Source organism: Diabrotica virgifera, chromosome 6 (genome assembly GCF_917563875.1).
Source record: "Diabrotica virgifera virgifera chromosome 6, PGI_DIABVI_V3a".
Taxonomy (NCBI): Eukaryota; Metazoa; Arthropoda; class Insecta; order Coleoptera; family Chrysomelidae; genus Diabrotica; species Diabrotica virgifera.
Genome location: NC_065448.1, coordinates 153,636,671 through 153,656,389, shown reverse-complemented (window position 1 = coordinate 153,656,389; position 19,719 = coordinate 153,636,671).

The following is a 19,719-nucleotide window of genomic DNA, read 5'->3' as shown; positions in this document are numbered from 1 at the left end:
GTTACTACGAGAACAGTGTCGTCCGCGTAAATTAGTGTTTAAGTGGTATGTGAGTTTGGAAAGTCGTTGTTGTATATTGCGTATAGTATAGGTGCCAACATGGAACCTCGTAGCACTCCTGCTTTGGGAGTGAATAATGCAAAGAATTGATTTTTGACCTTAACCGTAGCCGTGCAATCAGAGATATATGGATGCATTAGTTTTACAAAAGGGATGGGCATAGCGATGTTCAGCAGTTTCTTTGTCAGTCCAGCATGCCAAACCTAATCAAAGGCTTTCCGAACATCAAGAAAAATGCAAAAAGATGGTTTTTTATCATTTAAATTCTGTTAGATGTGAGACATCGGTTGGTGAAATAAGGGATTATATGTGTAGTGTACTGCAGTAATAATTATTTCTAAATTATTTGCCAATAAATGTTTTCTCAACCAAAGATGTATTTTAATCGAATAAACCCCGTATTTAGAAAAAAAATCAGAGCTTTATTGTCTGGTAAACCTACTCCAACTTTTATTGGTATTCAACGTCCCTAGGATAAACATGAATCCAGATTTTTTTTTATTTATATATACAAAAAAATATTTAAATTTTAACTTTATGAGAAAACAAAGCCTTGATCGACGTCCCTGAAAAACAGTGTGAGACGTATGTAAAATCTAAAGGGAGGACAATCTCTTCCACCCTTCGTGAATATATAATACCACAATATTATGAGTATGAGCGGCCTGCGGCCGATTTCCCGTCTACTTTATTCCATAAAACAGATTCGGTCGTATAACAAGTCGTAAAATGTGTCGTTCAAGTGATGAATTTATGTCCGTGTTTTTTTTTGCTGAAAGGTCTGGTTGTTTTTTAAGTTTATCGTATTTTCTTGGGGTTATTCTGGGTTATCCAGTTTTGGCGGGTTTGGCGGTTTAACCGCGAAAAGCTGGTTTTATTTTATTTAAAGGCCCTTTCAAAGAAAAACTTCCTAATGGTGTTGATAAATAATATGATCTTATATGCTTTCGCTGAAACATTGTAACGCTATAAACCTTACATCTTTATGAATTTATATTTAAATAATTATTTTATTCCTAGTTCTATTAAATTTAATAATTTCTTAACTTTCTGTCCCCTTTTACCATTTTTTTTAAATAGTTGGCGCTCTCTCTCTGTCTTTTTTATAAGCTAAATATTATGCTCAGCTAATTTTTTAATCACAGACATATTGATTTTCTATACTTCTGTGCCATACTTAACTTGTTAACTTTCGGATGACCAAGCGGCGGGAATTTGGACCCCCGCGTAGGTTTTTCTTTAATAAATTCAAAATTATTTTCAATTTTTAACTCATTATTTTTTTAATTGACTTTAATATCATTCTATATATCCTCATATTTTGAAATAAAAAAAAATCCCTATATTTTACGACGGTGCCGCCCAAAATCCCGACAGCCAAAATCCCGACAGCCAAAATCCCGACGGCCAAAACACCGATACGCCATAATCCCGACACTCCAGAATCCCGACAGGCCAAAATCCCGACATGCAACGATCCAAATTATTATGTATTTTTAAAGCAAAAATTATTTAAACCCTTCATTTTATAATATAAAAGCTATACTTACTGAAATGGAAGGTTGTAAGTGACATGATAATATTAGTTGGTTTCACCCCTATTCAGCCGTCCCCATAAACGCGGTCCCCGATTGAGCGGTCTCAATACAGCGGTCCCCGTTTCAGCGGTACCCCGATTCAGCGGTGCCCAAATCAGCGGTCTCCATAAACGCGGTCCCCAATAGAGCGGTCTCAATAGAAAATAATAATATGACAACGATAAGTAATTAGTTTTATTGTAGGATATTATTTTAACCTATTCTTGTTTGAAAATATACAGGTAATATCTAAGTATCTGGTATATATACCCCAGTTAATAGGGAAAAAAATCATCGATTTCACGTAAAGATGTTCTACAGGGTTTTCAAAGTTTTAAACGCTAGATGAGTGATAACTGATGATAATTCCGTGAAGACGTACAGCTGATTTTGCTTTTTTTTTAACAATTGTAAATAATGAAAAAAGCAGTTTTTTTACTATAAAACGTTTCTTGTACATTTTAGAGAAAAATGTTTCAAATAAATGTAGACCTTAAAAAGGTCTTTAATTTGGTGGTAAGCATAGTGTAATATATAAACAATTGACCGAGATAATTGCAAAAAACCCTCATTTTTGCAGTAAACTATAAATAATAATAACTTTATTTTTTGCACAATGACGTAAAATTTAATGACTTTAAATTATGTCAATTAATGAGTTATTTAAGTGTGCTAATTTTTAACCAGATCGACCAAATAGTTTATAAGGGATTTAATTTGTTTATCCCAGAAAGCAATTGTTTATGCAACTGTTCTTGCCCTACAGTGACTCTGTGAGATATTTAGCAGATCGCAGTCGATTATTTGAGACTTTGATTTTAAGACGTATTAAAAAAATTTTAACATTTTATTGAAATTGTTATTAAAAAAACTGTTTGAAAAAGACCTGATTTTTAGCTTATAAACAATTAGAATAACTTAGATATTTTTTATGTTCCGTGCTTGCATGTAGGCTCAATGAAAAGCTGATGAAAAAATTCATATAAAAAAAGAAAAAATATTTATTTTTTAATAAATCATATTTCGGTTGTTCATACAAACTAAGAGCTGAAAATTGAACAGATTGTATATGAGAATCTACATTTTATGATCCAGTTTATGAACTGCCTATGCAGTGAAATAATAAAAAGTTGTGACCCTTTAAAATGATGGAAAATCATGGAAAAATCAATTGATTACATTTTTTTTAATGATTGAATTTTACAATTATTTCGTAAGAATTCTGTAAATTTTATTAAATAAAGTATATTAATAAGATAAATATATAATAAAAAATATACATTAAAAAAGAAAAAAATAGTTTTATATGACCAGTAGAAATGAAGTTAACATTTGTTTTTTAATAAATCATATTTCAATTGTTTACAAATATTAATAGGTGAAAATTGAAGAGATTTTATATAAGAATCTACATTTTATAATCCAATTTATGGATTGTATATGCAGTGAAATAATAAAAAGTAAGGACCCTTTAAAATAATGGAAAATCCCTGAAAAGTAAATTGATTACATTTATTAAAAAAGTTATTGAATTTTACAATTATTATTATTTTGTAAGGATTCTGTAAATTTTATTAAATAAAGTATATTAGTCAGATAAATTCTATAATAATTATAAATTAATGCAATACATAATTTTTTTAATTTGATACTGCCTTAATAAAGTAATTTTTGTTTTATTATAATTTTATTCGATGAATCTATTAATATTTGTCTAGGTAAGCATCTAATAAGTATAAATTATATTTTTGCATTTATTAATGATGTATGTGTAAGTTCAATAATTAGAATTAAATTTCTGTATTCGTTTTAATAGTAATTGATTTGAATAAATTTATATAATTAAGTACAAAAATTAAAAATAAAAGAATGTTCATGAATTTTAATTTGATAATTCTAGTCAACGTCTACAACTTACAAACTGCTTCTTTGCAAGTTATAGTTCATCTTCTACAAAGTGTATTTATTTCTTTAAATAAATCATCTAACTCAACTTCGTCAAGGATGACTGCAGCGCGATTGAAACATTGTTTTGTCTTCTTCTTCCAGGCTTGTCGTATTTTTCATACTGGCATCATAAATGACCATCATTAAAAATGCTCGTCGCATAATGTAGTATTATTTTGAAAATACGTAAATAAAACATCAAATTTTTTGCAAATTGTTTACCATATTACCCTACTTTTTATGCAATTGCAAAGCTATATATAGGGTGATTTTGGGACAATTTATTGTTTATTTTATAAAATTCATTTTTTATTGTTAAAACTACTGTTCCCAAGAGGGTCCTGTTTTTACTAATTTTCCTGAACGATGCCTCTTAAACGGCATGTTGCAGAACCAAACGCCGCTGAAACGGGTCGGTGGAATCGAGAACCGCCGAAACGGGGACTGCTGAAATGGGTACCGCTGAACCGGGGACTGCTGAAACGGGTCGGTGGAATCGAGAACCGCCGAAACGGGGACTGCTGAAATGGGTACCGCTGAACCGGGGACTGCTGAAAAGGGGCGGTGGAATCGAGAACCGCTGAAACGGGGACTGTTAAAATGGGGTCTTACCTATTAGTTAGCTTAGTCGGGATACCATTTGACCTTGCATTAGGAGCTGCCCCAACTTTTATTTTTCTAATCTTTAGCGGGGGTCAATTTTAATATAAATTTAAAATCTCGACTGAATTTGACCGTTGCGTTAGCCGCCATCTTGATTTTAAACGAAAACCGTTTTTGTCAATATCTCCGCCATTTTTAACTTTTTGACAAAAAATATACAAACGGAAATTGTTGAAAATGCCATTTTCTATAATTTCGTTTATTATAATTTTTTTCGTGCGGTCCATATTTTCCGAGTTATGGGGCAAAACAGTGACAGTTAAAGCATAATTATTGATTTATTGAAATATCTCGTTTATTATTACATTTACAACAAATTTTAACCTATACAAAAATGAAGAGAATTAAATTTTGTATAATTTCGGTCTCTTTCATTTTTTTGATAAAATCAATATTTAAGGTAGTTCGTATGCGGTAAATTCACGAGCGTAAGACCCGATTGATTTTAAAGCAATTGGTTTTGTTCAATACCTTCCCCATTTTCAACTTTTCGACAAAAAGTGTAAGGACTGAAATTGTTGCAATTGCGATTTACTACAATTTTTCGAGAGAACCAGTGGCGGGTCTAAGAGGCGGGGAATGGGAAAATTCCTCCCAACGGGGCCAAAATTAAAAAAAAAATTGTTGAAATATTAAAATATGTTAGCTGACATGAAACTTAATTATCGACAGACAAATTCAACCAATAAAACCCGCTAGTTAATAAAATTAAGTGACCTTAATGCACATAAGTTATTATTTATGTCTTTTATGTACTTAGGAGTGATAGTAGATGGTCAAAACAGAAGAAGCATTGAGATAAATGAAAGAATTAAAGCAGGGAATAGGGCATTTTAGAAACACCACAAGCTACTTAAAGATAAAAACCTGAGCATGAGCAATAAAAGAAAGAAAAAGATATATAGAGCGGCAATTAGACCAGTCATCACCTATGGAGCAGAAGCAATATGCCTTACAAAAAAAGATGAAGAAAAACTGAGAATAATAGAAAGAAAAATTATGAGGAGAATACATGGTCCAATTAAAACAGATCAAGGAGAAATACGAATTCTGATGAATCGCGAAATAAGAAATCTAATGGAAGGAAAAGACATAGTGAGATTCATTAAAGCACAAAGACTAAAATGGTTTGGCCACATCCAAAGAAGAGGAGTGGATGAACTAATTAGGCAGATAACAAAGTGGACGCCAGTAATAAACAGACCTAGAAGAAGACCGAAAATAAGATGGGAAGATCAACTGCGAGAGGATATATCCAATATGGAAATTACAGGCTGGAGAGAAAAAATACAGAATAGGAAAGAATGGAAACAGATCACAGAGAAAGCAAAAAAACACGAAAATCTATAAAGGATAATGAAGATGGCTTATGCGGACCAATCCACCGCATAAAATGGATTAAAAGAGCTCATGAACCTGAGCTACCTATACTCTACTAGAGTGACCGGTCTATATATATGTACTTAGTTTGGTTGGTGTTTCATTGGAAGTTTCAAAAACTGTATAAAATATAATTCTCTTTATTTTTGTTTATGTACAATTATGTCGTAAAGTTAATAATAAATGAGACAATTCAATAATTATGCTTCCCATCCGCTTCCACTATTTTCCTCCTTAACTCGGAGAATATTGATCGCATAAAAAACTTGTGGAAAATAAATTGTAGGAAATTGCGTTTCCAACAATTTTAATTCCTACCGCTTTTGTCGAAAAGTTGAAAATGGCGGAGATATTAACTAACAACAGTTCTCCTTTAAAATCAATATGGCGGCTAATGCAACCGCGGAATTCAGTCGAGATCTTAAATTTACACTACTATTGATCTCCCCTAAAGGATAGAATTATAAAATTTGGAGCAACTAGGAAAAAAGATTCAAATCAGTAATTATGCTCCCCCCACCACTTTTTAATATTTTCCCACTAACTCGGAAAATATCAACCGCTTGAAAAAAATTGTTAAGAAGAAATTGTAGGAAATCATATTTGGAACAATTTAAGTTGAAAATGGCGTAGATATTGAACAAAAACCATTGCTAACGCTCGCGCCATTGTCGCATACATACTACCTTAAATATTAACTTTAGCAAAAAAATGAAAGAAACTAAAATTGTGTAGAATTCAATTCTCTCTATTTTTGTATAGAAACATTTTTGTCGTAAAACTAACAATAAACGAGATAATTAAATAATTATGCTCTATTCATATATAACTGTCATTATTTTCGGCTATAACTCGGAAAATATCGATGGCACAAAAAAATTGTTAAAATAGAAATGATAGAAAATTATATTTTCAATAATTTTGGTTGTTATACTTTTTGCCAAAAAGTGGAAAATTGCGGAGATATTGAGCAAAAACGGTTCTCGTTTAAAATCAAGAGACCAACGCAATGGCGGAATTCAGTCGAGATTTTAAATTTACACTACTATTGACCCTCCCTAAAGAGTAGAAAAATAAAATTTGGGGCAGCTCCTAATGCAAGGTTAGGCCTCTTATTCGTCTAACCTGACTGGACTATATCTATTATATGAAAGTAAACTTGAATTCAGGATTTGATTATACATGTTATTGGACTATATATTGCCAAAAACAAGAATTTAATTCCATGTTAGAAATTTTATTTAGAAAATTAGTTCATATTAAATGGTAAATACTTTTGTTTAGTAACAAAAAAATAACAAACAGATGGCCATAAACAAAAAACAAGAAATAAATGTAATTATATGTTAAAAAGAAACTTATCAAACCCGTCGGGATTGTGGCCTGTCGGGATTTTGGCCTGTCGGGATTCTGGCGTGTTGGGATTTTGGCCGTCGGGATTGTGGCTGTCGGGATTTTGGCTGTCGGAAAAAATATATTCTGAAGTTGATGTTTAGTAAAATACCGTCTATTATGTGTAAGTCCAAATTTTCTTCTTCTTGTGCCACTCCTATCGGAGATTTTAAATCATCAAGGCTACCCTGACTTTGTTTACAGCTGACCTAAAAATTTCATTAGTGATGCAGCCAAACCACTCTCTCAAATTCCGCAACCATGACATTCTTCTACGGCCTGGATTCCGTTTTCCTTCTATTTTTCCTTGCATTATATTTTGAAGTAATGCGTATTTATGACCTCTCATCAGGTGACCCAAATACTCGAGTTTTCTTCGTTTTATCGTTAACAAAATTTCTGGGTCTCTTCCTACCCTTCGTATTACTTCAAGATTTGTGATTATTTCAACCCAACTTATCTTCAGCATTCGACGGTAGCACCACATCTCGAAACTTTCAATATTTTTTATGTTGTTCTGTTTGAGAGTCCAGGCCTCTACACCGTATAATAGCGTGTTAAATACGTAGCCTCTTAGCATTCTTAATCGTACACGGAGGCTTATATCTCTGTTGCAGAAGAATTTTCTCATCTTATGAAGGTGGCCCTGGCAATTTCGATACGTCGTTATTTCATTGTTTTGGTCTCCAGTTGCGTTTATTAAAGTTCCCAAGTATTTGTAACTTGATACTTTTTCAATTTGAATGCCGTTTATACTAATATGTGCTGGTTGTGTCATGATATTACTGAAGACCATATACTTGGTGTTTTGATATTAATGTTTATGCCATAATTGTTGCAAGCAATATTTATGTTTGTAAGTAATTGTTGTAATTCTTCTACTGTTCTTGCAACTAGTACAGTGTCGTCCGCGTATCGAATATTATTTACAACCTCTCCATTGATTACGATTCCTTCATTTGCTTGCAAAAGGGCTTCCTGGCAGATGCTTTCACTATATACATTAAATAGCAGTGGTGACAAAATGCATCCCTGTCTTACTCCTCTTAATTCCAAATAGTTTTACGCTAATGACGTCGACTTTGCAAAGTAACAAGACACTTACTCAACATACACACTACACGTGACACGAATACTCATGTTGTGACTGGCTGAATGACATAAAGTCCATGCCATAAAAAAACTTAATGTTTTTGTTAATTGTCATTTTTGACATTTTTGACCTAGGGTCATTTTTCTCCCCCTTGGTCATCCTTGTAACAAAAAAAGGTTGGTCATCGGAAGGTTAATAGGGCTTTTCATTCACACTCATTTGTTTCGAGCTTCTGTCATATGTCGTATAATCCGTGTATATTAATATTATACACAGATTATACAACATATGACAGAAGCTCGAAACAAACGACAATCGATGTAACACCCTATTGGCAACCTTTGAATTCCGTTCCCTTGATTCTGTCATGTCAATCACTTCTCAAAACGATAGAATGTTTTTATATTTGTTCTATTTCAGGAATTGTTTTCATGTAAAATTCATTTACTTCAACTACAATCCCCTTGGGGTGAGTACAGATCACTGTAAATAATTAACAAATAATTTTCATACGACTCTTCACAAGTTTTTTTTGTTTTTGTATAATATAAATCCACATTTCTCTCCAAAGCCAAGTTTTCAGTTGTATAAATTCTAGATACTTAGGTATATACATATACGCTTGTTGCTTGTAGGATCTTCTACATACAAATGTATCCATTTATATCCAAATTATATCCATTTCATCCTTGACAATTCGCTATTTTTGGTATTGGGGACTGGTTCTCCCTCTCATCAAAAAATAAATATCGTATATAATTTTTCCAGGTATTATCGATACTCTGTTTGTCCACGGTTATCTCGCCATTGTCATTAACAAGTTTACTTATTCTTCTGTTTTTATATTTACCTGTAATTTCTCTTACCTTCTTATGCACGTTGAAGTCGTCGTATTTACTCTGTAGAATTTCGATTTCTTGACATTTTTCTCCAGTTCATTCTGTTTGGCTTCTCTGATCTTTCTCTGTATCTCTCGTTGTAATGTTTTATACATGGACTTATCGTTCTTGTTTTTCCTTCTTTCTTCCATTAGTTGCAGAATCTCTGTCGTCATCCATGTATTATTCTTACCTTCTTCGTTCTTCATAAAATTGTCTTTAATGTCGTCTATCGTTTTATTAAGGGATCCTATCTTATCTTCTGTGCTTTCCGTTGTATTATCGATTTCTTTGAATTTTATATTTAATGTTTTGCTGACAATTTCTTTTACTTCGCTACATTTCAGTTTTCTCATGTCATGTTTTTTTTACCGTTTTTTTCGCGTATTTTCTTTAATTTGGTTCTATACACGCCCACTAAAGGATTTGCCCACTAGTATATTTGATTTCTTATAATAACGTTTTCTCCGTTGTGTCTAGGTGATTTCCACGTATACAAGCGTCTAGATGGTAGTTTGTAAGTTTAGCACGATTAAGTCATGCTCAGCTGCAAAGATACTCATTGTTTCTCAGCGTTGATTTTTTTCTCGTAATCCATGTGGACCAATATGTTGCCTTTTTTTCCGTTACCTATTTTCGCATTGAAATCTCCCATGACTATGAGAAGTTCGTATCTCGGTAATATCTTATAAGGTTGCTTATTTGTTTGTAGAATTCTGAGATTTCCTCATCACTGTGGTCTGCTGTGGGTGCATTGACTTGTATAACGTTTGTGCTCACCGGTGACGTATTTATTTATAACAACAGGAATAACAGGATTCTACCGTTCACTGGTATGAAGTTGTTGACATGTTTGTCTATACTTTTATGTGTGATAATTTCGACTCCATTTTCATATTTGCCATTTTCTGATCCTGAATACTAGTATACTATCTATATCACAATAACTTGAGTCAGGCCACCTCATTTAGCTTGTGCCCATTATTGCTATTTTTATGCGTTTCATGAGCTCTACTTTCCATTGACTACTATCTGTAGGGTCTTTTTTTAACCTGAAAGAACAAATTTGTTGTACTTAGGACATTAAAATAATATTGGCATTATTACTCACGATACTCTTTTCGAGATAGGATTAATTCACTTGTTTTCTGATAACGGTTCTGACATATTTAATCAAAAAAATTATTCATTTTTTTCGTATATAATATCACAAGAGAGAAAATTTTGCCGGCAATATTTTCGACTGGTGTGAAAGTTTGTTGCCTGGCAATTTTCGCGAATTAAATTTTGACTTAAATCACGAGACGTCAGTCGAGTGATTTTGTCAAAATTTCAAAAGGCAACGAACTTGAATGAAACCAGGAGAAAATTTTGCCGGTAAATAATTTTCTCTCGAATGATATTCGACAAGACTATTTCACGAGACAATTAATGCACCATATCAACGAAATATAACCTTTATTTATTTGTTATTACCAGACACTTTCGTGACGGATCTTTCATAATTTTGTCGCTGAGAAATCACGCCGCTAAGGAGCTTTGTCAGTAGAAAACGATGCGTTGCTATTCCGTTTTATCAGTTAAAAACAGTCTAGTGAAATAGTCATTGTGACACAACTCCAAAATTCTCGCTGATACAATTTAAAAATATCTAAGATTGCTTGCTATAGTGGCGCAACTCAAAAGTGCGGGTATTGCAGGAAATAATTTATATCAACCGACAACATGTCATAGCGACACTAGTGACTTCTGGCGGATATTTGTGTTACTATTACTGTGTCAGTTTTGCAGGTCATAAATAAGGCTTTTTCAAGCCCTCTGGTGATGTTTACCCAATTTTGTCAATTTTTGTGTTGTGCCACTATTGCATACTTACAGACGATACAGATACGTGCAACGTGCATATAACAAGTCGTAAAATGTGTCTTTCAAGTAATGAATTTATTCATCAAGTGATGAATTTTTCTGCTGAAATTCTGGTTGTTTTTTACGTTTATCGTATTTTCTTGGGGTTGTCCAGGGTTATGCAGTTTAGGCGGTTTAACCGCGAAAAGCGGTTTTTATTTTATTTAAAGGCCCTTTTCAAAGAAAAATCTTCGTATTGGCGCTGATAAAGAATACGATCTTATCGTCAGCTGTACGCAATAGTGGCATAACACAAAACTGGTAATTTTCTAAAACATGTGTGCCAATAAGAGGTTTATTTGTTTTCACCATGGATTGGGATTTTAAGCAAATAAATTTTGGTCTATTTGGGAGAGCGTTAGGTAGCCTTTAATGAATTGTAACAGACCATTAATTTAAACTTAATCGTTATTTTGAATTGTGCCACTATGGAACATCAACATCTAGTCTTTCAAGAGTAATTAAGGCAAAGACAAAACTGGCATTTTTTTTGTTATTCCTATCAATTGAAATAAAAGTTCAATAAAGAATACTACGAATTACGTGAGAATAATTTTTAAGGTACCAAGGGTATTATAAGGATAATAATGCTTGAGGTCAATGGTGTATATACCGAGGGCCTACGGGCCGAGGTATATACGTTGACCGAAAGCGTTATTATCCATAATACCCGTGGTGCCTTCAACTTTTAATGTCAGACTAAATTCTTCTTTATATGCAAAAAAAATTGAATGAATTTTGAATTAATTAGTTTTCAAATAGGTACATTTAACAGAAATAGTCGTAACGTAATTGTGATAACCATAGTTTTACTTAGTAGGGGAGTGCAATTAGAACGAAAATATGCATTGTTTCGGAAAAATTCAAACACGCTTATATTTTTCTAAAACTTTTTTTGTTAGTTTATATACTTGTTAAAGTAAAAAGTTCTACTCGCAGATTTGGCCGCTAATTATTTATTAATTGTTTAAACAATAACAATTGTTTTGTATAAATAATTTTAAAAATGTCGTTAAATTCATCATTTTACTTTGATCAAATACGTTTCTATTTTGTTTTTGATTATACTGAATCCGAATGTGGCATTGCAATTTGAAAATTCTTATACAGAAGCTCTTATACAGTATGTCTGCGTAGCTAGGAACCACATGGAAAACGTTTTTATTATCAATTTTACGAAAAAAATTTATTCTTCATAAAATCCTCTGGATAGTCAAAAATCTAAAACTTAAGCATCAGATATCAAATTTTATCAATTTTATACGAGTTATGTCAAAAATATGGATATTGTTAAAGAGTAAAGTACCTTTATATTCCAGAATATAAAAAAATGATATTACCCCAGGCTGTGGGTGAAAAAACGTGATATAATTCAGGAATTTTTGAAACCTATCAGGTGTTGTAAAAGACGATGCCAGGAATAACTTATACTAAAATGTAACCAAAAATATTGTGCGCTTTTTTTTAATTGCGCTTTTAATTTGTTAAATTTTCAATTTTTAAAGATTTTTAATTTTGCAGCTTAGGATATTGATATTAGAGAAAAACTTTTTAATAGAAAGTTGTAGTAAATTAAAAAACCTACAATTTGAGCTGTGGTAAGTTTAATTTCGTTTATTCGTTATTGCAAAACAGCCTGCGAAATGTCCAAAATGACCGTTTTTTACAATTGCATTATTTTTTGTACAAATAATTTTTTTTTATTTTTGAAGCTTTAAAATGAAGATCTTTCAATTTCAAACATAAAAAAAATTGTAAAGCCAGATTAACGAATTTGTTGCTTAGATATTATAAATTGTTTATCCCAAGAAGTCAAATGTCGAAGGCTATAACTTTTTGAAAAAAAATCGTAGGATGTTGCTGAAACATCCAATCTCCTTCTATAGAGTTATATTTTCATATTCTGATGTAAATAAATGCGTAAAACATTTCTAAACCTCTAATTTTTGGGTTTGAAAATAAGGGGGCAAATTTCGTTATAAACATTTAGAGCTGAAGCGGCCCTGTACATCCTATGAGTTTATAACTTACAGATTATTGTTGCTGAAGATGAAACAAAGATTTATAAAAATATTAGAATTTTCTACGACCAACTGAAGCCGAGATAATTGTTTTTTTTTTTCTTAAACCGTAGTGCCTTTATTTATAACAATTAAGAAATTATTTTACGTCATTGACTAAAGAAAGACTTATATTATCTTAAAATAAAAATTATTATAGCATACAATTACATTTACTTTTTAAATTTTTTTTTAAATCGGTGCTTTTGCGACTCCCGCGCGCTCGGAAAATATTTACGTAACTTGTATTAAATTTTGACAGAAAACAATTTAATAATATACAGTCTATTTACCACTGTATTTGTTTTTGTTGATAAACTTTTATGTGTGAAATCTCATTTCTGAAGAAATAATATTACAAAAATGATACATATATATATGAAATATATAACTATATTTTTGATTTTTTCATTGTTATATAAATATAATAATATTAATGTTACTTCTTATTATACAATATAAAACTTTTTCTTCTTGTAGTGACTATCCGTTTTGGATGTTGGCGACCATCATGGCAATCTGTACTTGCACACTAAATCGGTACTGCTGCTCTAAAAAGAAGCAGGAAGGCGAAGGATTGCCTTGCTAGAAAATTTACGTACGTCGTTCAACACAACTACAAATCTTTTTAGAGCAGCAGTACCGATTTAGTGTGCAAGTACAGATTGCCATGATGGTCTCCAACATCCAAAGCGGATAGTCACTACAAGAAGAAAAAGTTTTATATTGTATAATAACATGTAACATTATTATTATTATACTTATATACCAATGAAAAAATTTAAAATATAGGTATATAATATTATTTCATATTATAATATGTATCATTTTTGTAGGTAATATTATTTCTTCAGAAATGAGATCTCACATATAAAAGTTTATCAAGAAAAAAAAATACAGTGGTAAATAGACTGTATATTATAATGGTAATATTATTAAATTCTTTTCTATCAAAATTTAATACAAGTTACGTAAAAATTTTCCGATCGCGCGTATTTTAAGCGAGCCGGACGATTTGCAAAATTCAGCCGCTCGCAAAAGCACCGAATTTAAAAATAATTTTTAATACTTAAATGTAAATATATTTTATAATAACTTTTATTTTAAGATAATATAAGTCTTTCTTTAGTGAATGACGTAAAATAGTTTCTTAATTGTTATAAATAAAGCCACTACGATTTAAGAAAAAAAAAACAATTATCTCGGCTTCAGTTGGTCGTAGAAAATTTTTATTTTTTTATGAATCTTCGTTTCATCTTCAGCAACAATAATCTGTAAGTTAGAAACTCACAGGATGTACAGGGCCGCTTCAGCTCTAAATGTTTATAACGAAATTGCCCCTTATTTTCAAATCCAAAAATTTTCTTGCCTTCAGTTGGTCGTAGAAACTTTTTATTTCTTTATAAATATTTGTTTCGTCTTCAGCAACAATAATCTGTAAGTTAAAAACCCTTAGGATGTACAGGGCCTCTTCAGCTCTAAATGTTTATAACGAAATTTGCCCCCTTATTTTCAAACCCAAAAATTAGAGGTTTAAAAATATTTTACGCATTTATTTACATCAGAATATGAAAATATAACTCTTTGAAAAGGAGATTGGATGTTTCACCAACCCTCTACGATTTTTTTTAAAAAGTTATAGCCTTCGACATTTGACCACTTGGGATAAACAATTTATAATATCTAAGCAACAAATTCGTTAATCGGGCTTTACAATTTTTTATGTTTAGAATTGAAAGATCTTCATTTTAAAGCTTTAAAAAATAAAAAAAAATTATTTGTACAATAAATAATGCAATTGTAACAAACGGCCATTTTGGACCTTTCGCAGGCTGTTTTACAATAACCAATAAACGAGATTAAACTTACCATAGCTCGAATTGTAGGTTTTTTAATTCACTACAACTTTCTATTAAAAAGTTTTTCTCTAAAATCAATATCCTAAATTGCAAAATTAAAAATTTTTAAAAATTGTAAATTTAACAAATTAAAATCGCAATTAAAAAAAAGCGCACAATATTTTTGGTTACATTTTAGTAGAAGTTATTCCTGGCATCGTCCTTTACAAAACCTGATAGGTTTCAAAAATTCCTGAATTATATCCTGAAAGCGATCTATTTTTACCCACAGTCTGGGGTATATTATAAAAAGTTGTTTGAAATTAAAAACTATGTTTAAATATACAGTTACATCATTCTAATCGAAAAAAAAGTAAATTTTTTCTCAAATTACGGATAATCATCATTATTATATTATAATTATGATAACTATTTTATTATCACTTTTACGAAAAAAAGTTAATCTTTATCAAAAGCTCTCCCTGGTCTAAAATCTGAGATAAAACCATCGGATATCAAACTTTTTTAAATTTATACGAGGTATGAAAAAAATATGAATTTTTCTTAAGAGTTAAGCGCCTTTATTATTCACAATATTTTAATTAGAATGATGTAATTGAACACTACAACAAATTTTTAAATTCCAAACAACTTTTCTTAATAACAATTTTCGATATTGTGAAATGTAAAGGTACGTTACTCTTGAGTGAAATTCATATTTTTTTACATACCTCGTATAAAATTAATTAAATTTGATATTTGATGATCGCATCTTAGATTATATATAATGCAGAGTATTTTATAAAGCATAACTTTTTTTCGTAAAACTGATAATAAAAAAGTTATCAATTGGTTCCAAGTTACGCAGACATACCTACTGTAAAAGAGCTAAAAAAAATACTAAACATTTATTTTTGTTGAAGCTTATTATTAAATATATTTTAGGTAATTTCTACAGAAAAAAGTTTTGATCACTTTGTATAAACATTTTTTTAGCTGGCAATTTTCGGTTTTTGTATTTTTTTTTTATTTACATAAAGTACCTCGACAACTATGGCCATTGGTACACATCTTTCTTAATTTTCTCAAAAAAAATAGTTTATTTCATTTCTAAAGTAAAATAGTTTAGTGTATTTTAAAGATTACATCCCAAGCTTTAAGGAAGTACTTATAAAACTGTAATATATGTGTTCCAACTTGAGTAATACCGTCTTAAAATGGTGGCAATTCTATAAAATTACGAAGATTTCAAAAATTACATTTTTTGAGACGTCATATCATTTGAATTAAATTTTTGAGATTTTTATTGAATGAAACATCATTTAGTTATATGCTTGAAAGGTAAGTTGTGCAAAATTGAGAGTTTTAAAAGAAAATTTGTATTAGGTACACAATTTTAAATCATTTTTAAACAAAATTCTTGTAAGCCTCAGTTCTTGCCCACACCGTACTTATGCCCATACATTTTATTTCTTTCTATTATAACCATAAGATAGCTTAATTATTCTTCTTTCATGTTCAATTGGTAAAATTTCATTTTATCCATTAGTTAAAGAATTACATTAAAATAACTCAACCGTGCACTTCGCCGTACGCTAGTTTACAGTAAACCAATGTTTGTGAGAAGGGTGACTTTAGCGTTATAAATAAAAAATTATAGAAGATACAGATTTAATTTTAGAAAAATCTTTATATAAGGTTTTTTTTGTTAAATTTTCTGACTTTTTCAATGGTCACATCAGTTTTTTTTCTCAAATTTATATTTTCTGAGTTATTTAAAATAACATCTAATTTCGTAGTTCATTTGTTTAATAAAAAATGAAGCACCCACTTCTCGAGTAGAATTTTTTGATTTGTTGTTTATTAAACATTTCTTAATGAAATTACAAAAAGTTCTATCTTGTTTGATTTTTTCCGAAGTGAAATTCTATATGCACTCCCCTATAGGTTTTTATTTGTCAACTAGACAGTATTTAACAAGATATTTAAATTTAATGCCCAAGGGCGTTATTTTTCAAAATAACGCCCTAGAGCATTATATCATATTTAACTGACTTCTAAATCATGTCATTAATTGGCAAATAATATACCAGTCGAACATTAAATATATGTTTAATACTATAAGGAGAAAATTAATAAAAAAATGATATATTGATAATAGCAGGAAATGTTATAATTAACAATGTTTTAAATGTCGGTAGAAATCAGCGTTGAATTGGTGGGACACACTTGTCTGCAATAAGGTTAATAAGGTATTTTATCTTCTTTCAGTTATTGTGGTTGGCTGCCAGTGTAAGCCTTTTCTAGTTCTACAATACCCATGCTATCTAAGCAGTTTCTGGTTTTTTCTTGGTGGTATCAACTGATGTGCACTCCTCTTAGTCCAGGCTCTATGCTCGCCCCCGTTAGGTAAATTATTCCCATTCGTTTTTTTGCACAAACTTACTCAAAAAGATTCGTCATACCAAATGAAGAGCATCCACCAGAGGCACAAGAAGGAAGAATATTTATCGACCATACATCAAATATTGTAACATAACCACAGCGTAGTCCAAAGTACAGCGGAGAAGAATAATGAGAATACTGACATTGATTATAAACACACACATGGTGTTTTTAATCAATGATACTGACCATAGGGAGATTATTTATACAGGGTGATTGATTACTAGGGTAAAGCTCAATAGATCCGCTATAGTAATAGATAGCAATAAAAGTTAATAACAAAAATTTTACCCACCTTTGAGCTTCACATTACAGAATTAGTTAGAATGTTACAGGGTGTTCGATAACACAGTGGCAGACCAAACTTATGCTTTTTTAAAAGGAACACCCTGTATTTTATTTTATATTCAAAATCCTGTTAACTTCTCCATCACAAAAATATAAAGGTTTGTTATCTTATACAGGGTAATTACAAACTTATAACCAATTTTATATGAAAATCGCAACAAGTTCAACTCCCTGTATAAATAAAAATAAGCAAAACAGCAATGTTTTATTAATGCCATATTTTTTACGTACTGTCAAAATTTTCAAGAATAATTGATATTGCTAATTTTCTTTATTTTATATCAAATACAGGGTGAGTCATAACGCTAATACATTATTTTCTCAGTAATTTTAAATGGAACACCCTGTATTTTATATCACTATTGAAAAGTACCATTACCGTACTTTAATTTTTAGATAACTTTCCCTATGTCTAAATTTATTAGCTTTCGAGATATTTTCATTTTTCAATAGACCAGTAGCGTGGCTACCCAAATCACCAAACTTTAATAAACTGGACAGATTTTTTTCGGGTTACGTTAATAATGAAGTTTATAAAATACCTCCAACAACGGATGAGATGAAAAATAGAATACAAAGTGTATTTCGATGTGCATTTTACAAATGCTTCGTAGAGTAAGTAGCTCATTCAATGATCGTTTATAGGCGTACATAAATGTGTTAGGAGGTAATTTTGAACACCTTATGTAATTAAATATTAAAAATATTTCAATAAAAGTAGCTTCTAATTTTTTCAAACATGTTTTTTTTGCAAAATATATTACTGATAAATTATTTTTCGTTCTTTATTTGCTACATTGTTACATTTACATACAAAAGTAGTGTTTAATTGTCTTCACAAAATGTTGTATTTTGTGTTTGTGTGTTTTTTTGTAAAATTTATTACTAATTTTCTTTCTTTATTTGTTGCATTTACATACATACAAAAAGTAGTGTTTAATTTTTTCAAAATTGTTGCATATTGTGGTTGTGTTTTTTTTTGAAGATATTCTTCTTTAGCGGCGAATCGATTGAGGGTAAAATTGTACATGAACCACGCGCCTGCGCACACTGACAGTATGTAGTTCTGACAGTATGTAGTTCATTGCTAATCTTTCAAGATAGGTATGTATGTATCTGTAACCGTGCCAATAAGTCATTAAAAGAATATATTAGTGGTTTTAGGAAATGTATTATTTATTATAATTCTTGTGTTTTTGTATTTGTGTTTCCCTGTAATAAAATAATAAAATATGTAGGCATAACATTTTTACAGTTTGTCGCCGTGTTGTGTAATTATATCCGAAACTTACGTGTCAATTCAAGTGGCTCGATGGCGTAGTTGGCAGAGCGGTGGGACAGAGAACGGAAGCACACGGAAGGTCGCGGGTTCTAATCCTGGACGATTCATACTTTTTTTTATTTTTCGTTATTTTAATAAAAATTTTTTGAAAGTGGTAGATAAGAAAGTTAGCTTAATTTTTAAATAAAATACAAATAACATGTTAAGTATATTTACTTCGTTTAAATTACCTATATAATAGAAGAATATCTTCTTACGTGCGTACAAAGTACACACACATTCTTTTTTTTTTGTAAAATGTATTACTAATAAATTATTTTTATTTCTTTATTTGCTACATTGTTACCTTGATTACCGGATTGATAAACAGTAATCGTCAATTGTCAATTCAGTCATGGCTTACTTAAAATTTAGATAAATTAAACACCTAAAATAATTGGCTCTAAAAAATGAAAATGTCTCGAAAACTAATAGATTTGGACATAGGAAATGTTATATAAAAATTAAAGTACGGTAATGGTACTTTTAAATGGTGATATAAAATACAGGGTATTCCATTTAAAATTACTGAGAAAATAATTTACTTGCGTTTTGACTCACCCTGTATTTGAAATAACAAATATTAGCAATGTCAATAATTCTTGAAAATTTTGACAACAAATAAAAAAATATGGCATGAATAAACCATTACTGTTGTGCTTATTTTTATTTATACAGGGAGTTGAACTTGTTACGATTTTCATACAAAATTGGTTATAACTTTGTAATTACCCTGTATAATATAACAAACCTTTATATTTTTGTGATGGAGAAGTTAACAGGATTTCGAATATAAATAAAACATAGGGTGT